The 17,653-nt window shown below is 41.4% G+C and overlaps 1 non-coding gene across 1 annotated transcript; it reads right to left on the bottom strand.

Moving 5' to 3' along the window:
- Nucleotides 1–17,307: 17,307 nt before the first annotated feature.
- Nucleotides 17,308–17,445, bottom strand: LOC119929237. The gene has a single exon (XR_005451370.1). It is a non-coding gene; the product is annotated as a small nucleolar RNA SNORA7 (small nucleolar RNA).
- Between the last annotated feature and the right edge of the window lie 208 nt (nucleotides 17,446–17,653).

Genomic DNA, 17,653 nt, shown 5'->3' with positions numbered 1-17,653 from the left:
TGCTAAGTGCTTTGGGAGTTTAAAACAATAGAGTTGGTAGGCACAATCCCTGCCCACAAAGAGCTTAAAATCTAGAAGGAGCTAAATCTTAAAGTTCATTTTTCAAGTTAATTATTATTAAGTGCCGTTGAATCATTTCCAATTCATAGAGACTCCATGGATATACTTTCTCCAGAATGTCCTGTCCTCTGCCATAATCCGCAACCTTTCAAATGGTTCTTCCGTTATCATTGTTATGGTCTCTTTCCAGCTAGCTGCCGGTCTGCTTCTCCCATGTTTTCCCCGGACTTTTCCTGCATTAGTGTCTTCTCCAGAGAATTAGTCCTCCTGATTATGTGTCCAAAATATGCTAATCTAAGTTGAGTCATTTGGCCTTCCAAAGACCACTTTGGTTTAATTTGCTCCAAAATCAATTTGTTTGTTTTTTGGGCAGTCCATGGTATTCTTAAAAGCCTTCTCCAACACCACATTTCAAAAGAATCGATGTTCTTTCTATCCTGTTTTTTCACCGTCCAGCTTTCAAATCCATACATTGTCACTGGAAAGCTGTGTTGCTGGAAATACTGAAAGCTGTCATTGTCAGCTTTCAAGTTAAAGCTACTGTGAAATATATGAGAAACAAATAGTGGACCCTGTGAGGCCTTGGGTTTTTTTTTTTTTAACAGTATTTGTTATGCTCTTACTATGTGTCAAGCACAGTACTAAGCTCTGAGGTAAATTCAAGTTAATCAGGCCAAATACAATCCCTGTCCCACATGGGAACAGAGAAGCAACAAGATTTAGTGGAAAGGACATGGGCTTGGGAGTCAGAGGAGTCCCAGCTCTGCCACTTGGCTGCTGTGTGACCTTGGGCAAGCCACTAACTTCTCTGTGCCTCAGTTACCTCAGCTATAAAATGGGGATTAAGATTGTGAGCCCCATGAGGGACATTCTGATTACTGTGTATCTACCCCGGCGCTTAGAACAGTCTTGGCACATGGTAAGTGTTTAACTAATATCACCATCATCATTATTATTAATATTATTATTATGGGGCTCAGTCAAATAGAAAGGGAGAACAGGTATTGAATCCCCATTTTGCAGTTGAGGAAACTGAGGCTTAGAGTAGTTAAGTGACTTGCCCAAGGTCACACACAGCATGGAAGTGGTGGAGCCTGGATTAGATTCCAGATTCTCTGGCTCCCAAGTCCATGTTTTATCCCCTAGGCCATGCTGCTTCCCAGGTTGGCCAGACCATTGATATTCAGCTGGCCCTCCCCCTTTCTAGTATAGATATGGCACCAGATATGTGTCCAGACTCTTTCCACCTCAGCTCCAGTAATAAGAAAGGCTTTGCAATTCAGAAGCAGCACCCAGGTTCATACGAACCTGGGAGGGGAGCAAATAGACTCTGAAACAAGTTGAGGAAAGGAAGGATTATTCTCAAAGAAGCACTTTAAGCATACCATTCACTGATTAACTTGGATGTTCTTCTGCAAAATGCATCATATGATGTCATTATGCTGAACTCTGTGCTGGGCACATAACACACTTGATGTACCATGCAAGTGCCCTTCTGATACCCTTGAGGGCTATCAGTGGTACCTGGTATTGCCTGGCAAACTCTTACTCTTTTCTGATTTGGTATTACTTGGTCTTGGTGCTTTGCCTCTGTCGCTTTCTCCCCTTTCAGTTTTGCAACCATATTGGGCAAGTTTGAACTATGAATTTGAAAGCCAGGAAGAGATATTGTCCTTTAATACACCCACCCAAATTCCTAGAGCTTTTAGAAACGGGGTTTGTGCCAGGGAATTTACACATCTCTGACAAAACTGTCCCTACCATGTCTCTCCTCTCCATACTGCTCTCTACTTTCTAGTCCTCTTCCTCTTTTCCCTGGTTCCCTCCAACATGTTTTTCTCTGAATATTTTTCAAAAGAGTATGTTTGAGTGTGTGTATATGTGCTTGGGAGGGTTGAACTGCTCAATCCAGTACAATAGCAAAACCAATTGGGCCCTCAGATTGAAACAAAATTCTTGTCCAGTCTAGCCAGAGATGAGAGGGCCTTGATGGCTTCACTTCCTCAGAATGGGAAATCTCCAAGAATCCTCCATCCTAGCTAACCACAGTTCCCTCCAACAATTTTGTCCATCCTGTAGAGCAGCAAGACATGGTGGTGCAGGAAGCAATCATGAGGCTAGAGGGAGAGATGGCTTGGGATAAGTGATCTAGTGACCATATTTCCTGGGAATTTTATCTAGTGATCATATCCAAGGTGGTGCTACTCCCCATCCACATGGTTCCGTTCTGAGAGGTAATCCAGTTTAGGGGCAGAAGTTTAGAAATGAAAGGTCAAGTCCTAATTAACCCTGTGACCTTGGGCAGTGGTGTTATCTTGGCTTTACTCTCCCCAAGTATGTAGATCAATCAATTCATCAGTGATATTTGGGGGGCATATACTACATGCAGAGCTCTGTACTAAACCCTTGGAAGAGTACAGTACAATAAAGTTGTCATGATCTCCACCCACAAAGAGTTTGCAGTCTAGAGGAACAGACAGACATTACAAATAAGAGAAGTGGCAGAGCATAAGGATATAAGTGTTGTGGGGCTGGGGTGAGTAGCGAAGAGCTTAAAGGGTATCAATCAATCATATTGAGTGCTCACTATGTGCGGAGCACTGTATTAAGACCTTGGGAGAGTACAATACAACAGAGCTGGTAGATACATTCCCTGCCCAGAACAAGCTTACAGTCTAGAAGCATGCCCTGCCCACAATGAGCTCACAGTCTAGAGGTATGCACCCAAGTGCATAGGTGTTTCAGAAGGAAGCATGAATAGACTAGAGAAATGAAGGGCTAGTCAGGGAAGGTTATACACCCAGTTTTCCTATAACACGATTGACAAGTTCTTGGACATACACTGAGGAAAACTCACTCTGCATGCCTGCACCTAAACAGTGCCTTTAATAATGTTTTATCGAGTATAAACAGACTCATGTTGTCAGGAAAGCATCCCATAATTCCCCACCAACATTAAAGCCAACTCACATGTTGAAAACATTAACTATGACATCTACCAAAACCCAAAGCAGTAGTCACAACATCAGTGACATTACAGTATGTGAGAGAAAATCACAGACCCATCTTTGGAGTAGGATAAGCCTCATCATTCCTTTTTTTCCCCTCCTCAAAAGGTGGGAAAGAATTATTTGGTTACAGATTTTCTGGACTTTTCCCCTCCTCCTTTTTAACCCTCCTGGGGTTTGGCTTTTATTTTCCCAGGTGCGGCTTATGCCTTTCTCCTGAAGGTTGGCAGTGCTGATTTTCTCCCAAGGGAATCCTGTTTCTCTCACCCCAGGAGCCACCGTATCATCTATTTGATAAAAAAAATAGCACTTCACAAAAGTGTCTCTGTACTGTGAATGCTGATGAGGATTCTGGGGAGAAAAGACTCTTTTATTACAGGGCTGTTTTCCTGCCCACTAGGCTGACAAGGGGCATCAGTCAGGTGATGATTAGAGATTTCTGAAGCATAAAATATTTACATCTTGCTTTGGAGGCCTAGGTCTGCTTTGCTTATTATGAAGCACGATTCCAAACTTAATTCAAATGAATGTGAATGTAAGCTCCTGGAGGTCAGGGGCTAGGATTTGCTATCCATTTTAATGGGACTGACAAGTTTCAAACAATGTGATTTTAACAATGAGCACTTGGGAAGCAACAGCAGTAGACAGACCACCTACCTTGCATCAATTAAAAGGGAAGTTGCTGTCCTTGAGCAGAGGCATAGAAAAAGGTGGTTTCAAAATAAGACCAAACATACATCGAGATACGCATGAGCAAGAAATCTATATTGGGCTACTCAGAAGAGAATGAGGAATGAAGAGGAGACAAAGTTCAGGATGGTTATTAAATAAGGCAATCATCAGGCAGTTCTTCCAAGCTGAAGAAGACAGAACATTGGGCAAGATGAACCATTAGTCTATTTCTAGTGATATTTCTTTATGATCTCATGGCCTATCTTAGTGTCCTCATGAAAAGGAATGGATCATTATCATCATCATCGGTGGTATTTATTGAGTGCTTACTCTATGCAGAGCACTGAACTAAGTGCTTGGGAGAGTACAACACAATAGAATTGGTAGACACCTTCCCTGCCTACAACAAGTTTGCAGTCTAGAGCACTCGGTCTTCTCAGCTACACCCACATGTAAATAGGACCTTATCATGAGTAGTTAATACTGTCATCTTTAAATATATGTATATATATACATATGTGTATATATATATATATATGTGTGTGTGTGTGTGTATATAATACTTCACAAAAGTGTCTTTGTGCTGTGCATGCTGATGAGGGTTCTGTGGGGGAAAGACTGTTTTATTACAGAGCTGTTTTCCTACCCACCAAGCTGACAAGGGGCATCAGTCAGGTGATGTCATATATATAATATACACATTTAAAGATGACAGTATTAACTATGTACACATGTATAAATAATGTACATGTATAAATATGCATGTTGAAACATCACATTCTTTGTTCATGCTGCATGAACATTTGTATATGTATCTAAATATCTATTAATCTAGGTAAATTTATGTCTATCTATAGATAGGCACTGTATATGCAATGAAGTAGGATGACCTATGCCCTGGGAGTCAGCGGGTCCAGAATTTCAACTTCAGTTCTGTATCTTTCCTGCTGTGTGACCTGGGGCAAGTCTCTGTACCTCAGTTCTCTCATCTGAAAAGGGAGATTAAATACCTTTTCTCCCTCCTTTTTAGACTGTGAACCCCATATGGGACAAGGACTGTGTCTTATTTGAATATCATGGATCAACCTCAGTGCTTATATAGTGCTTGGCATATAGTATGCACTTCTCAAATACTACAATTTATTATTGTCATTATTAGTAGCCATTGATCATTTGTGTCTGATTCTATAAATTTCCAATTGCCCTTTGGTATACAGTCTGTCATCTCCAGGATAATTATTAGCCCTTGGAGTTGTTGATCATTTTGCAAATGGGTTTATAATCATTTCTATGGTTTCTACTACATTTTGTCTAAAGGACAGACATCCATAAGGACTTTTTAGTGGTATTTGTTAAGCACTTATATGTGTCAAACACTGTTCTAATCACTGGGGTAGGTACAAGATAATTAGATTGGACACAGCCCCTAACCTGAATGAAACTCACAATCTAAGTAAGAGTGAGAACAGGAAAACTGAGGCACAGAGAAGTGAAGTGACTTGTCCAAGGTCACACAGCAAGTAATTGGCAGAACTGAGATTAGAATGCAGGGCCTCTGACTCCCAGGCCCGTGCTCTCTCCACTAATAATAATAATAATTTAAAAATAGTAATTATGGTATTTAAGCACTTACTATATTCCAGGCACTGTACTAAGCGCTGGGGTAGATAAAATCAAATTGGGTTGGACACAGTACCTATCCTATGTAGCATTTGTTTGTTGAGGCATTTGTTGAGTGATTATTATGTGCCAGGCACTGTACTAAGCACTGGGGTGGAAACAAGAAAATCAGGTTGGACGCAGCCACTGTCCCATGTGGGGCTCACAACCTCAATTCCCATTTTACAGATAAGGTAACTGAGTCCCAGAGAGGTGAAGTGACTTGTCCTAAGTCACACAGTAGGCAAGTGCCAGAGACGGAGCCAGAATCCATAGCCTTTTGGCTCCCAGGCCTGTGCTCCATCCACTACAATATGCTGCTTCTTGTGTGGGCCTCACATTCTCAGTCCCCATTTTACAGATGATGTAACTGAGGCATTGAGAAGTTAAGTGACTTGCCCAAGGTCACACAACAGATAAGTGGCAGAGCTAGGTTTAGAACCCATGACCTTCTGATTTCCAGGCCCGTGCTCTATCCACTACACCATGCTGCTTTTCATTCTCAAGTTGATATCAGTTGTGGTTGAATTTTTGCTGGGACACCAATTACAGTCATCTTAGCATCTCACTCCATTGTCATTCTTGTTGTGAAAAAAAAATCCACAGAAATAAAACCCGAGCAATTTCCTAGGTTTCCTCTTTCTTCTGGTTTCCAATGCAAGTCCTCTATAGCTGAGACTTAGATATGAATTTTAAAAAACCCCGGTAGATAGACACTTTGTTTAAATTCATGTTATGTCAAGCTGAATTGGTTTCAGTTTATTATTTTAATTAAAAATAATTCTCTGGAGTGCAAATTAGGAAAAAAGTCATCACTGGCTAACCTGAAAGTAACTTTGAATGGTGTTTCTTGGGCCTTAATGCTGATGGTGTATTCTGGAACAGAACATTCCCTTGTTTAAGATAATGTGACTTTATTTAATTTGCTTCCCAGGGAACATTTATTCATTTATGCATAATGATCTCAGGTTAGGAGATGAACTTTGAACTTTCTCATCACATTCAACATTTTCACCTGAAGATACAGGTAAATGATCTTGCTAAGAGGCAAACCTGTCCCAATCCCACTGTTCCCATTCCAGACACGCACAGTTTTGGAGATGGCTTGTTTTCTTCCCTCTGTTGCATTCATAGGGGTAATTAAATACTGTGTGAGCTCAGTTCACAGTGGTTCTCACACATCTGCTGAAAACAGTTATTTAAAAAAAATCACTAGCATTTTCTTAATTGGTCCTAGTTTCTAGAGAAATTCCAAACCCCTAATTTGGATCCATAGGGCCTTAGAAATTAGAAGCATTTAGAATGCTGAGGTGGATGTTTCGCTGAGCAATTGAGGGAAGGGAGCAGGAGGAGGAGGCTGAAATCACCTGTGACAGAAAACCAAATCACATTGAAATTTTCAAATTATACAGACCAAAGGAAAATGCCATAAAATTATCATGTATTGCCTTCAACTAGTTCTAAATATTTCACACAACTCCACAAAAATCTTGAGGTGACTAAACCCATAATATGACCATCAAAAGTGTGTGTACCATAATAAAGCAAGGTCCAAGCCTGGAGACCTCCAGTTTATACATTTATGATAAAAAATCATGGAAAGTAGCCCAAGATCCTACAGGAAACAGATACAATTGACTGTCCAAATCAAAACAGATAAATCTTATTTAACTCTATCAACTTTCCTGAAGCCATTTTGTCTCACACCCTCTGGATAATTTGTACGACAGTAAAACTACTGTTTATATTAGACACATTCGAGTTTATAACAGTTCAAAGAACGTTGCTAAATTATATAATTAAAAGTAAACCAGAAATGAGACTCTCTTTCCCATTAGCCTCTGGTTTGGGAATTCAAGATTCCTCACCAAACTAACCCCTGAAGAAATTAACTATAACGCAATGAGAAATATTAATAGAGAAATTTAACTCCCCCTCCAACTTTCTGAAAGTAAAAGCATTCTGCTAAAACTCTGTGTGTCTGGTCATCCTCACAAATTAAGAAAAGAAACTCAATAAAGCAGGTGGTTACAATAGTGGGGAAGGAAATGTTTTTAGTGTTAAAGATGTTAAGTGAGATAGATTCTATCTGGATCCTTTGGTTGAGACTGGGGCATTATCAACTGCGAGAAATGCATAGACGAGGACCTGTAATTATTTTATTTTAGGCGATGGTCATCTCTTTCTTTCTGAAGAAATCCTACTCATTTTCATAGGCCCTTTTCAGGTAGATTAGCTATGGACTAGTTATGTGAATGTGGATGGACTGGTTTACTCCAGTGTATATTGTAAATCTCTGGATCTTTCTGTGTTCGTTTTCTTTAAAGAATTCCACTGTCAGGAAAGTCAGAAGTGTCAGAATTAAAGACATACAGGTGTTAAGTTCATATTACACTCTGGGTCAGGTGAAGGATCTCCGGTGGTGGTGGAGCAGTCCCAGAGTGAAGAGGGACAAGCTAAACTAGGGACCCGAATTCAACAGGATTCATTCAATCAACCATATTTATTGAGTGCTTACTGTATGCAAAGCACTGCACTAAGTGCCTGGGAGAGTACATTATAACAACAAATAGACATATTCCTGCCCAAAGTGAGCTCACAGTCTAGAGGGGCAAGAGACGTTAATATAAATAAATAGACAAATTACAGATATATACATGTGTGCTGTGGGGATGGGAAGGAGGATGAATGAAGGAGCAGATAAGAGTGGCACAGAAGGGAGTGAGAGAGAATATGGTATTTAAGTGCTTACTATGTACAAGTCACTGTACTAAGTCCTGGGGTAGACACAAGCAAATCAGGCTGGACACATTCCCTGTCCCCTGTGGGTCTTATAGTGTCAATCCCCATTTTGCAAATGAGGTAACTGTGGCCCTGAGACGGGAAGTGACTTGCCCAAGGTCACACAACAGACAAGTGGTAGAGCCAGGATTAGGACAAAGGTCCTACTCTCCCAGGCCCATGCTCTATCCACTACACTATGCTGCTTCTTTAAAATGGGGGTTGCATATCTGTTCTCCTTTTTACTTAGACTGTGAGACCCATGTGGAACAATAACTGTTTCTACTGTGCATATCTCCCAGTACTTAGTACAGTGTTTGCCAAATAGTAAGAACTCAACAAATACCACCATTATCATCATTTATTTGTCTTTTTCTGTCTGTCATTTTCTCTCCCAGTCTACCTACTGTTTACCTTTTCTTTTGTCATTTTATCCCCAGTCTCCGTAGCTCTGCTACCTGTCCCTGTCCTCATTCCAATCTGAGCTCTTTGAAAAATGATCATCTTAGACTAAAGAGCCTGTGCTTTTCCTCTTGGAGATGTGGAACAGGATCCCACTCATACCACTCTTCTTCTTGAGAAGCAGCATGGTGTAGTGGATAGAGCACAGGCCTGGGACTCACAAGGTCATGGGTTCTAATCCTGATTCGCCATTTGTCTGCTGTGTGACCTTGGGCAAGTCACTTCACTTCTCTGGGCCTCAGTTATCTCATCTGGAAAATGGGGAATAAGACTGTAGCCCCACATGGGACAATATGACTACCTTGTATCTACCCCAGTGCTTAGAACAATGCTTGGCACATAGTAAGCACTTAACAAATACCATAATTGTTATTATTATTATTATCATTATTATTATTATTTAGAGGATTTTCAACTCAGCACACAGAAGCAGGGTAGGACTACCAACAGTCCTTGTTTACAGGAAGAAGGAATATATCCCCTTTTTATGCCACTAACTATGCTGACACCCAGGCCCTTTCCCAATACAGTAGAAACACAGGATGTTGCCCTGCCTATAGGAAGTGCCCAGTGCCATCTACCATCTCAAGCAGGTGCCCAGAATGTGCTCTGCCCACAGAATGGGCCGTGATCAGGAGCAGTGAAAGGAAAAGCACTCAGTCAAAGAATCAATCAATGGTATTTATTGAGTACTTTCTCTATGCAGAGCACTCTACTAAATGCTTGGAAAATTACACTATAACAGAGTTCATGGACACATTCCAGAGGGGAAGATAGTCAACAGGTCAAATGCTGAGAGGAGGAGGCAGGATGTAGTACGGGACCACTGAAGGTCCCTTCAGACCAGATTTTGAGAAAATCTCCTGAGGGACCCTTGAAAGAAACAAGCTATGAACCTCCACTGGAGGTGACTCAACCTCAGCCCTACAAAAGCCAAAATCAACAGCATATCCATCCTGTTTTAGAGAAGCAGCATGGAGTAGTGGATAGAGCATGGACCTGGAAGACAGAAGGTCATGGGTTCTAATCCCAACTGCACAACTCATCTGCTACATGACCTTGGGCAAGTCATTTCATTTCTCTGGACCTCAGTTGAGGCCCAGAGAAATGAAATGACTTGTCCAAGTTGAGATTGCCCAGTTGAGATTGAGATTGTGAGCCCCACCTGGGACAGGGACTGTGTCCAACTTGATTTGCTTGTATCCACCCCAGTGCATAGTACGGTGCCTGGCCCATAGTAAGTGCTTGACACATACTACCATTATTATTCATAATATTTTCAGCAACGCTTACCCAGAGGCTCAGAACCTCAGGTACACCAATGGGTCTGAAGTAAAATTTAATATGGAAGCAAAGTTCATTCCATTAGTTGTGAGATCTGACCACCCTCCCCTAGCATGTTGGCTGTACCCATTGGCTACCAATCTGGTACCACTACTCACCTCCAAGGCTTTTTGTAGGTGTTTGGTTGGACTGGCCTTCAGGTTTGCTACCCTATGGAGAATGGGTGGTCTAGTGGAAAGAACCACAGGCAGGGTAGCATGGACACCATAATTCCCTGACTTTGCCCTGTGAATGCCAGAACACACACTTCCCTGCCATTTCCCATCTCACCAGTGGGAGGGCGCCAGTGCAATTCTAAATGAGTATTAATCATGATAATGATCAATAATAATAATAATAATTTTGGTATTTGTTAAGTACTTACTATGTGCCAGGCACTGTACAAGATAATCAGGTTGCCCCCGACCCACATGGGGCTCCCTAGTCTTATTCCCATTTTAAAGATGAGGAAACTAAGGCACAGAATAGTTAAGTGACTTGCCCAAGGTCACGCTGATGACAACTGGCAGAGCTGGGATTAGAACCCAGGTCTTTCGTATTCTCAGGCCCATGCTTGAGCCCCTCTGTGTCAATCTTTCCAGAAGACTGATGTAGTGCTAGACAATCAGGAGCCAAGGCAATGCTTCTTGCCACCTCACCATTAGCATTTTATTGTTAGCATTTTATAAAAGACAGTTATTAACTCACCCTTTAACCTCATCATTTCTTGCCTAGCCTCCCCTAAGTATTATAACCTTTCCATAAAGGATTGTCTTCCCATCTCTTTGTGTATTTACCATTCTTTATTGGATCCTCTCCAGTTTATCCACATCCTTTTTAAAATGTTTGGACCAGAACTGGAAACAATACTTGGAAAAGAATCTGACCAAAGCAGAATTGAGCAGGGGGGTTATTTCCTAGCCCTGCATGACGTAATCAGGGTAATATCTGTTCCAAACTCACAGGGCTGTTTGGAGTCTAATTGAGATAAGTAATGTGAACTTTCTCTGAAAAATAAAAATGTGACATCCATTTGAAATTTTGTCATTGGAGTGGAGTCAGAGTAGGTGGAGTGCTTGGTTTTCCTATGGCGACTTTATTCTTGAAGCAGCAGTCATCACTGGATATTATGACATTCACGAAGGCATATTACAACTTCTCTGAATTTGTTTTTGACCAGTCCTGACTCTTGTATAGCACCACATAATCAGACATCACTCAAAGTATGTATTAATTATGAAAACGGGGAGAAGAGGAGAAAAAAGAGAAGAAGGTAGATATTCTGAGAAGCCTTGAAGTTAAGATCAAAGCAAATATTTCATCTCTCTTCCCATATGGACTCCCATCTTTATTATTATTTTCTCTGTAAAAGTATCCTTTTCAGAGTCCAAATGCTATCCTGAAGTATGTGGCTATATAAGAAAACAGATGATGCATTAACTCTTAGGTGAAGACACCTTTTATTTATTAGAGAAGCCAAGTATTAACAATTACAGACAGAAAGGGAAAATGTGTCTAAGGGCTTTCAAATTGAAACTCTGGGAATAAGAAGGGTTATGGTAAATGAGGTCATAGGATTATAGAACTAAAGGGTCATCACTCATAATTTTATTTCTGACCCTCATGACAGGTATAACAGGAACATTTGTGAAAACAGTTACGGTTACAACTCCTCTGTATCAGCAATTTCTTCAGGAGCCATTTTTTTTTTTTTACAAGGGTTTATTACTTCATTGAGAAACTGGCTTGGGAGGAGAAATCTGGTAAGACTTCAGGAAGGATATTGTTTTTAAACAAATAAAGATTATTTTATTTTAAGAAAATAGACCCAAAAAAGCCTTTTTGCAAGGTCCAGAGAGGACTTGGTGACTGGAAATTTAGTTTTAAAGGATTGGTTGGTATGACATTTATTGAGATCAAAAACCTGAGGTTTCTCTAGCTTTTGCCATTTCGAGCATTTAAATGCCAAAGGGTCAGAAATGAATATCTGCTGCAACTGTGCCTCTCAGGTTGAACGTTGAGAGAAGTGATCGAACAATCAATCATATTTATTGAGCACTTACTGAGTGCAGAGCACTGAACTAAGCCCTTGGGAGAGTACAATATAATAACAATAATAAAAATTGTGGTCTTCGTTGAGAACTATGTGCCAAGTAAATCAGGTTAAACACAGTGCCTCTCCCACATGGGGCTCACAGTCTTAACCCCCATTTTACAGAGGAGATAATTGAGGCACAGAGAAATGAAGCGACTTGCCCAAGGCCGCAAGCCAGACAAGTGGCAGAGCTGGGATTAGAACCCATAACCTTCTAACTCCCAGGCCCATCTCTATCCACTAAGTCATGCTGCTTCCCCAACAATATAATAGAGTTGTTAGACACATTCTCTGATCTCAATGGGCATGATGTTTGCAGTCAGGCACAGATAAGCCATGGGCACTGGAGAGCAATGTATTTCCTTGCCCACAAGACCATTAGTCAGCGGTTGCGAACACACCAGCGGGAAGCATATAAGAATCCTAAGAAAAAAAGGGAAAGGGATCTTTGCACCAATTAGAGTGTAAGCAATGGGTATAATGGGAAAAAGTAAAAAAAAAAAAAAAGTTCCAGAAGAGAAGTATATTCAGTTCAGCCATAAGTTTTCTTAAGACATCTTGTTTAGATGGTGGTTAGGGGAACATAATTTCAGCAAGATAAGGTTGTTTGGATACAGTGCTCTGTTGAATCAGAAGAAATGGTTTGTGTGGTTGGTAGTGCAATGGGTGGCTACTACCAGTAGAATTAACTATCCATTGACTTGGATGAGAGACATTCCTGGACTTCGGCAACATCTGGTTCTGGACGGAAAATGGGATGCCTTGTCCAGAGACGGAGATACAAAGGATCCAGGAGATGTTTGAGGACCAGTCTCCTGTTTTGCCCTTTCTGAGTCTGAAACAGACACAACCACCCCTTGCTTCCTTGACTTTTCAGGCTCGAGACAATAAGGGGCCTTTTTCTTTTCCACTTCCCATCCAAGCCTGGAGCTACAGTGAACCCACCCTGGCCACCATTTCCTGTTCTGGAGGGGCTGCAGGCCCCAGCAGGCATGAGTAGTAGTATGCAGCTCCCTCCCATTCCTGTCTCTCCTGCTACATGTTCTGTGTAAAGGCAGTCTTGGATGGGCAGAAAGGTAACCTTCTTTGCTTGTGTTTTCATAATAAGAGAAATGAGTTGATACTTCATTTTGAGGAGAGGTAATTTTGCTTTGGGAACTCAAGGTGAAGCAGTCTGCATCTCCAGAAAACATGCCTCTGCTTAGGCAGCTCTTGACTAGGGATTTTCTCATTTATATCAATTGCTTTTCTACTAGAGTAAAATTAAGACCATCTCTGTCTTCTTGGATTCCCTGGGGAATATTGCTGACCTGGGCTAAGCTTGGGGGACAGCAAAGCAAGCTGATTATTTGAAATGACTGGGACCAAGACTAGTTCAGAAAAAAAATCTGGAAGGCCGATCAATATCAGGTTTGGCAAGCTCAGCAAGGTAGTTTATCCAAGTCTTTTTCTTTTTCATACATACTAAACAACTGTGCAGACAACTAATTGTTCAGTAACTCTGGTATGGATAATGAGTTTTTGGCCATGAGCTTCAAATTTATGTATTGCCTTTCTTCCAGTGTTCTGTATGATCCTTCTTAGGAGTGACACCCTAAATACTCATATACTGCAAAATTCTCTTAAGGAGAGAATAAAATAAACATATTTAGAGATAGTATTAAATCTTTTCCAATATGTTAAATGTATTCATTTCTTTAAATGGACTCCAATATTTCATTTGTGATTTTTGAAATTTATCTGCAGGGCATTATTGTGATCAATCAATCAGTGATATTTATTGAGTGTTTACTGTATGCCTAGCACTGTACTATGTGCTTGGGAGAGCACAGTGCAACAGAGTTGTTAGTTGCATTCCCTGACCATAAGGAGTTTTCAGCCTAGAGGGGAAGCCAGGTATTAAAGCAAATTATGGATGTAAATCTAAATGCAATTCAATCATATTTATTGAGTCTTTACGATGTGCAGAGCACTGTACTAAGGGCTTGGGAGAGTACAATACAACAATAGACACATTCCCTTCCCACAACGAGCTTACAGTCTAGCGGTGGGGAGATAGACAGCAATACAAATAAATACATTATTACAGATATTCATTCATTCAATCATATTTATTGAGCACTTACTGTGTGCAGAGCACTGTACTAAGTGCTTGGGATATGTACATAAGTGCCATGGAGCTGGGAAGGGGGAAGAACAAAGGAGCAGTCAGGATGATGCAGAAAGGATTGAAAGCAGAGGAAAGGAGGGGCTTAGTCTGGGAAGACCTCTTGGAGAAGATGTGCCTTTAGTAGGGCTTTGAAGGTGGAAGAAAGTAATTGTCAGATTTCATGAGGGAGGGCATTCCAGGCCAGAGGTAGGACATGGATTAGGGGTCAGTGGTGAGGTAGGCCAGATGAAGAGAGGCACAGTGAGAAGATCAGCATTAGAGGAGTGAAGTATGCAGGCTGGATTGTAAAAGGAGAGTAATTAGGTGAGGTAGGAGGGTCCAAGGTGGTGGAGTGCTTTAAAGCCAATAGTGAGGACTTTTTGTTTGATGAGGAGGTGGATGGGCAACCACACGAGTTTCTTGAGGTGCAGGGTGGCATGTCTTGAATGTTTTTGTAGAAAAATAATCTGAGCAGCAAAGTGAAGTGTGGACTGGAGTGGGTAGAGACAGGAGGCTGGGAGGTCAACAAGGAGGCTGAGTGGGGATAAGTGCTGGGGAGCTGAGGATGTTGAGAAAAATCAAGTGCTTCAAGCATACAGATCCAAGTAAACAGGCAACACAGAAAGGGGAAGGAAAGAGGAAATGAAGGTTTACTCGAGGAAGGCCTGTTGGAGGGAGAGAAGTGGAAGAGGATACAAGAGTAAGAGAGGAAAAGAGAAAAAAGAGAGAGAAAGGGAATTAAAAGAGGGAAGGAAGGAGGGGTAGGATGGAGGGAGGAAAGGACAAAAGAAGAGTAGGAAGAAGGAAAAGAGAAAGACAGGGAGGAATGGAGAAAGGGAGGGATTTGTTGCCATATGCTCCCATTTTGCTCCCACTAGAAGCAGTGTGGCTAAATGGAAAGAGCACGGGCTTGGGAGTCAGAGGTCATGGGTTCTAATCCTGGCTCTGCCACTTGCCATCTGTGTGACCTTGGGCAAGTCACTTAACTTCTCTGGGCCTCAGTTACCTCATCTGTAAAATGGGGATAAAGACTGTGAGCCCCACGTGGGATAACCTGATTACCTTGTCTACCCCAGCGCTTAGCAGAGTGCTTGGCACATAGTAAGCGCTTAACAAATACCAACATTATCATTATTATTACTATTATCATTAATATACCAACAGAGTAGCTTAGGCCCAGACTGGCCCAGCATCACTCAACTAATCAGCACCTGAGCAGGAGGAAGATTTCTGGATTTCAAACTTCTTGGGTTGCTCTTTCCTGTAGTGGTCTCCTCTTCTGTAAGTCTCTATTTTAGGAGAGAGGGTAAAGATAGGTTAATTTCATTCTGTTTCCTCCCACTATCCTGCCATTCACCCCAGGCACCTTCCTTGCAAGTTCAAATCAGGGGCCTGAGAAATCCTTCTTTGCTAATCCTTGATATTTTATAAGAACCCAAAAGTATGCCCTGCAGCTTACTAGCTTCAGATCAGAGCCCTTATCTCTTTGATGACAGCTGGAAGCTTTACATATGTCAGTCCCATCTGAGGAGAATAGTTCTCAAGACCGCCCTGGAAAATGCAAAGGCTAGAGGAGAGGCCTTTTCAGTTTTCAGAGACACCATGAAAAAGGAGAGATCACTCTGGGGACAAGGGCCTTACAATGACCAGTAGTAGATATTCTACTCAGAGATAGGACTGGCTTCTAGTCTAGCTCCAGCTGTGTTTGCTCTGTAAATTTGGGCACATCACTTCCCCTCGGTTCCTCAGTTTCTCCTAGTTCTCAACTGATACCTAAGAATTTGGAATTCTGTTTATCGGCTTCTTACCCCAAACTGCTGTTGGATTGTGCTATCAATATCAAGTAGCGTGTACTACATTATCTTATGCTCACAATGCCCCCTCTCTGAGAAGTTGAAAATTCTCGCTGAGAAATAAAAATGAGTTCGAGGAGAGGGAAATTTTGTATCGTATGATATATTACCTGCCCTTCATTTTTAAAGAAGATAGTAGTGGTAGTGAGATACCATCCATGCGAGCCAATGGAACTGAAAAGACAGATGCATGTCTGACACTCCCTCCAGCATTGTTTGCAAGTAAAGATTGATCCTTTCTGGGATGACAAATACTTGCATTAAGACAGTTTCTGTGACACTAGTTTGAAGCAACAGTTTACAATTTCATAAAGAACCTGGTTAAAGGTAAACTACTGCCTTGAATTCCTTGGAGTAAAGAGGCAATTAAACAAAAGGAAAGACACTTAAAGAAGAGCCTTTTCCACTAGACAAGCAAGGAAATGAGTTGAGCAAGGGAGTGGAAAGCACTCCAACTTTGTCCTCTAAGACAGTGTTCTTGTCCTTTAGTTGAAGATAAAATAAAGTGTTCTGAGTGGGCAGCCACTCCCACCAGCCTATCTGCCTGGAATCAATCAGGATATGCCACATGGGGCTGAAATTGAATTCCACTAACTTGTTTCCAGGAAACATATTGAAAGAGGCACCTCGGAGAGTTTGGCAACAGTTTAGCTGTCTTTAATGTTTCTCCCCACAGAGTCTGAATTACTGAAGATAACTACCCCGAAGAAGTCCCATTGCTTCTATTCACTATTTTTCCCCATGAGGGTAGCTCAGGAACGAAGGCTGTTAAAAACATGACGATATTGGGCAGATTGGTGATGAGAGTACCAGGGAATAATGGGCAAAAGCATTAAAGGGAGTCTGTTAAAACCTGAGAACTTTATATTTTATAATTTCTTAATGCCCTAAGAGCTGGGGAAGCAGGAAGATGATGAAGGAAACCAGTGATGGCCAAACGTTGTATAATTTTGTACAGTGTATATTTCACACCTATCTTCTTGGGCAGGGATTAAGGCTGCTTGCCACTTGCTTATCTTGTCTTGTTTTATGCTGTCAAGTCATCTCTGACCCATAGCGACTCCATGGACACATCACTTCCAGAATGCCCCACTTCCATCTACAATCATTATTGGAGTTTATCCATAGAGTTTTCTTGGTGAAAATACAGACGTGGTTTATCATTGCCTTCTTCCAAGCAGTAAACTTGAGTCTCCAACCTTGAATCTCCCCTATACTGCTGCTGCTCAGCATGGGTGAGTTTTGACTTGTAGCAGGTTGCCTTCCACTTGCTAGCCACTACCCAAGCTAAGAATGGAATGGGTATGCCTCTGCTTGACTCTCCCTCCCATAACCAGGACTAGTAGAATACTTGAAACTCTCCAGGCATGATTCTGAGAGGGTACCATTTGTTTACTCTCAAATATTATATTCATTGCTTTTCCTTTGATGTGCAGAAATATATTAGCAAGGCCCATTTTGAAGTGAAACAGTGCAGTTGTTGAGGAAAAATTTTCTCCTCAGTAGTGAATTGGAGAGCCCAATGAACTGTCCCCAGAAATGGCTTCTGATTGGATGAAAAAGAGAATGAAAAGATCAAGACTGGATGGAG

Source organism: Tachyglossus aculeatus, chromosome 5 (genome assembly GCF_015852505.1).
Source record: "Tachyglossus aculeatus isolate mTacAcu1 chromosome 5, mTacAcu1.pri, whole genome shotgun sequence".
NCBI lineage: Eukaryota > Metazoa > Chordata > Mammalia > Monotremata > Tachyglossidae > Tachyglossus > Tachyglossus aculeatus.
The sequence above is the reverse complement of the archived record's forward strand: the minus strand, read 5'-3'. Positions and strand labels throughout refer to the sequence as shown.